General features: G+C 43.9%; 1 protein-coding gene across 1 annotated transcript in view; it reads left to right on the forward strand.

The window, feature by feature from the left end:
• The first annotated feature begins 4,312 nt into the window (after positions 1 to 4,312).
• The window catches only part of CTNNA2 (catenin alpha 2), a 463,429-nt gene continuing 462,804 nt past the window's right edge, over positions 4,313 to 4,937 (forward strand). Inside the window, exon 1 of the mRNA XM_017742415.1 lies at positions 4,313 to 4,330. The gene's annotated coding sequence lies outside the window, so the exon portion shown is untranslated. The remainder of the gene's footprint in view (positions 4,331 to 4,937) is intronic.

Here is a 4,937-nt window from a genome sequence, read left to right on the forward strand (position 1 = left end):
TCACACGAGCTAGATGTAGAGATAAAAACACAGTCTGCAATACTTCGAGAAGCAGACTAAGCTATTGTAGGACTGAAAACATGTCAAATATTAAGTCTAACTGAAGAAGCTGGTATTGTACAGTACTTGGATGCAAGGAAAATACAAGAAAACAGAGGAAAAAAAGAGATAAATGATGTGACAGATATTATAGAAAAAGATAAATTTCCAGTTAAGCCAAATGTGAGGAAAAAAGGAGAAAAAATTGATTGCTACATTAAAAAGAAAAAAATAAAAAAGACAAAAAGCTAGAATTAGCATTAAGAAATATTATTGTGGTTGTATTTATAAATATGCTCAGTTTTATTTTAGATCTATCCTCAACATAAATTCCTCTGGTATGCTGGAAAAGATAAAAGTTTTGGATTGTTATCCCCGTTATCAAAGTAACTTTGTCAGCCAACAAATGTAACATATCATTTTATGGAGAAAACCTGTACTTGCTGGATTTTAGTAATACGCAGAAGAAAATTATTTACACTACACTACATCATGTCAATGTACCTCCTATCTAATGTTGTTATTAAAGAAAAAATAAATTCAAAGGATGATTCAGAAAGTCAAGTTCAGATCTGTCTGTGCATCAACAAACTATAAATTAGTATTTGAGAACCAGGACTGCTGTGTGCTGAAATTTGCTGAGTGATACCCTCAGAAGCAACAATCAATCTACCTGTAAAACCACAATTCCCAATGTAGAGTTCCTTGAGCAGAGAAACTTAAACCCCCTCCTTGACTTCCTTCCCTTGTTATCCCAGGGACCACACACTCTGAGTTCTTCCAAGAGGAATACACTAAATGCTCATCCTTGCCATGTAAATCCTGCAAAGCTCACGAGACACCCTGGATTCTCCTGTGCATCCACCTTCTGGTTGGTCACTCTGGCCTTACAGATCCAGGTCCTGCATTAGTGTGTTTCAACAATGATCCCACTCCTTCCCTGATGGCTTTTCCATAGGTAAGGACTACTCCACCTAAATGAGGTGAATGGGCACAGTCAGAGGTTCACCTTGCACAAAATCCACTTAATAACTGGGTTCTGTATCGTGACAGACAGTTCCACAGTTGACACAGAACTAAAAAAACCAATAAAAAGCATCAATGCATATTTCCCTTAAGCAGAATACTCCTTTTGTCTGTCTTGCTAATCCAGGTGCCCAGTATTTTCGATGGTTTGATGATGTTTCTGCTCTCTTTGTAGCTGCATGTTGGCAGTGGGAGATCTCATGGAGTCAAAAGCATTTGTTTGGAGCTGTCAGTTGGCCTCCCTTGGCTGGTATGAGCCACATTCACTCACTGAGCAACTTAGCATCTTATCTCAGATTTTAGTAAACAGTGGCAACAAATTCAGTTTTCTTCCTTTTCATTGAGACAGTGATAAAAAAATAAAGGTGATTTCAAAAATCAGTTAATAACCTAAAGGAAAGAAAGAAATTACAGAGCCTCTTTCAGGACCATGAAAAAAATAAGTTCCTACAGCTCTTCCAGATGTTCAGATTTCTTTATGGCATTCTGGGAAATCTCTTAGCATCAGTCCAGCAATCCATGTCTTCTGTCTCAGACAAAAGTAATCTGGACTAGGTAAGTAATCTCATTTATTTCTTAAATTGACACACTTTAAACAAAAACATACAAAACCAGCTGAAATGAGTCCTTAGGTTCAAATTTACAAGAGATGTATTTGAAGCCTTGCTACTGGCAAAGGGGAGAAATACTATTTTTCATAATCATGCTTATTTATTATTTGTGGTCTTACACGTACACTATAGCTCATGCTCATTTCAGTCAGATGCCTGCCTCAGACATTTAGCTGACATTCAATTAGCACAGTAATGCACGGTGATAAAGCAGTAGGTAATTCACCATGTTCTATTTGGGAACATTCCTTGTTGCTATTAATATTCACAACACACTAGCCAGTTCCAAAGGAAGGCACTGCCCCTACCTAGAAGAACCAGCAACCCAAAACATTTGGATTACAAAAATGTAGGCAAGAAACAAAAGGTCTGTAGGTAACAGTTTCCAGCGGGAAAGACAAGAAGAGTACCTAGAAAAGGAATTTGGTGCCACCTGGGAGCCTATTAAAGACACAAACTAAATGTCCAGTTTGCCTTGCACCAAAAATCTACATCTCATCATAAAGGGGAGGTCAGCCTAGCATGGTCTCTGTTTACACTTGGCACTGTGAGGTTAAAATAATTCAAAGTATTCTATACACTACTGACTGCGACAACTTCCAGCTACATAGCTGCACCAAGTATGTGCCATGAAGCACCTGGTCACATTTAAATTCATATTTAAATGAGTTCTTGCCTAAGAATTTTTTTTTCCGTGCTTCAATCCCTGAGAGAAGGTTCCTATGCAGCTCCGCTCCTCACTTACTCACTGTAAGCATGAATATAGATCCTGACTATATTTTTATATAGGAAGAGAGAAGAAAAAGACTGGAAACTGCTGCCTCTACTTGAGGCCTAATAGACACCTGTACCACTAACATCGTTCCCATACAGGCTGAGGCAGGGCAATTGCTTTGGCAAGATCCCTGCAAGCCTAAAACTGTCAAGCAAAGGTAAAGCGTGGGAGGACTCCTCCCTCTCCCCTCCTTGTTGCCTGTGAGTTTACGTAGAAGCCAGGGAAGCAGATGGATGCCACAAGAGGTGCAAAGGATGCCTGGAACAACAGCACGTCAGTGGGATTTGCACTGCCTCGGAACGCCAAAGTCCCTTCGCGACACCCACACTCCACAGGGATCCTTCGCCACTGGGGTTTACGGGACTTCGGGCTCAGTGGTTTTGGAGCAGGATGGTGGCAGCACGTTCTGTCCAAAAGAGACAGCAGAAGGTGCTGCCAGCGTAGCGAAAAATAAAAAGGTTGGTAAGATGAGCAATACAGTTGAAATAGGGGGAAAATGAAAGTGCAAGGCTTTGCAGGGAGGACCAAACCCTGGCATTTGGTGCACAGCATCAGCAAATCACAGAATCTGTTCGGTTGGAAAAGACCTCAGAAATTACCGAGTCCAACCCAGCACCACCGTGGCACTGAGTGCCACGTTCAGTCTTTCCTTAAACACCTCCAGGGACAGTGACTCCACCATCTCCCAGGACAGTCCATCCCAATGTCTAGTCACCCCTTCTGTGAAGAAATCCCTCCTAATGTCCAACCTGAACGTCCCCTGGTGCATCTTAAGGCTGTGGCCTGTCATCCTGTCGCTGATTGCGTGGGAGCAGAGCCCGACCCTCACCGGGCTGCACCCTCCTGTCAGGCAGGGCTGCCGAACACTCAAGCAAGAAAGACATACACAAAGTTTTCGTTGTTTAAGGGAACAGAAAAACCGAAGCTCTTGCAATCAGTCCTGACGGTACATCCAGAACACAGCGATCTCCCCCTGCGAGGCACCTGAGGCAGCGCATGGGACCATCACAGGAACGCACCTAGAGAATGCGTCCAGCTCCTTGTTCCAGCCCTGCTGCCACAGCTCCCAGCGCTGTCCCTGGGCCACCCGGCTGTGCCTGGGGAGATCCCGCTGCTGGCACTGCCTTCACAGAATCACGGAATGGTTTGGGCTGGAAGGGGACCCCGAAGCCCATCTCGTTCCACCCCTTGCCATAGGCAGGGACACCTTCCACTATCCCAGGCCGCTCCAAGCCCCATCCAGCCCGGCCTTGGACACTTCCAGAGATGGGGTAGCCACAGCTTCTCTGGGTAACACATTCCAGGGCCTCCCCACCCTCACAGGAAGAATGTCTTCCACACATCTCACCTAAATTTCCCCTCTTTCAGTTTGAACCCATCCTTGGCCCATCACTGCAATTCCTAATGAAAAGTATCTACACACCCCCTGTTCAAGAGCCAGTTCTGTATGAATGTATGGATGAGTGCAAAGCTAATTTTGCTTACAAAGGAAAACCCTCATTGCTAACAGATTCCTGTGGTTAAGCTAAAGCTCGTCCTGCAGCATTGACTGTGGATACAAAAGGATTGTTCTTCTTTGTTTTGACTGTAAGTGAACAAAATGCTGTTTGCAACTAGATGTTTCTCCCGAGGTTTTGTGATAGCCTGGATTAATTCCATGCAATTATTCTGGGAAAGTAAATTTATTCTGAATGCCCTGGTAGGTTTGTGGCAGTTCAGAGGAATCTCCCAGATAGGACACATCTGTTGTGAAGAACACCAGGTAAGGCAGGAATGGGGGGAAATTAAAATAACTCCAGCTATAATCAGGGTAGAAGGGACCACAGCTTTCACCCAGACAAAAAGGGGTGAAAAGGGTTTTACCACCCACCGAGCTGAGGTGAGGCCAGGGCAAAGCATCTTCCTTTCTTCCCCTCATCCCTTCCTCCCTTTCATCCTTCCTCCCGACCTCCTTCCTTTCAACCTTCTTTCCTTATCCTCCTTCCCCCTTATCTCGCCTTCCCCTCATCCTTCCCTGCGCTTCCTGGTCCTCCTTTCCTTTCTTCTCTCCTTAGCCACCTTTCTCCACTCCTCCCCATCCCCCAGGCTCCCTCTCCCCGTGCCCACATTTCGCACCCTACAGATATAATAATCTTGCCTTTTTTTCCCCCCCGCTTTTCCTTTTTTTTTTTTTTTTTAAATGCAATTTCAATTCTCGCGCAGTGAAAGACCGGGAGAGGGAAATAGACAGAGTCGGTCACAGAGATAATCCCCCCTCCTGTAAAGAATGGATTTGAATTAATGGTCATTTTGTAGTGCGTGTATTATGGGAAGAGGGGGATTAGATTTAGGGAAGAAAAGAGAGGGTCAAAGGTGTGTTGTTTCACTTATTCATCTATTTACCCACCATCACTTTCAGGTGAAACCTGGCTCCGTATTATCTTAAGTATTTTTTTTTTTTGGGGGGGGGTATTGTTTTAAATTATTTTCCTTTCTTCAGGCGTCAG

The sequence above is a fragment of the Corvus brachyrhynchos genome, unplaced genomic scaffold (assembly GCF_000691975.1).
Source record: "Corvus brachyrhynchos isolate BGI_N302 unplaced genomic scaffold, ASM69197v1 scaffold166, whole genome shotgun sequence".
Taxonomy (NCBI): domain Eukaryota; kingdom Metazoa; phylum Chordata; class Aves; order Passeriformes; family Corvidae; genus Corvus; species Corvus brachyrhynchos.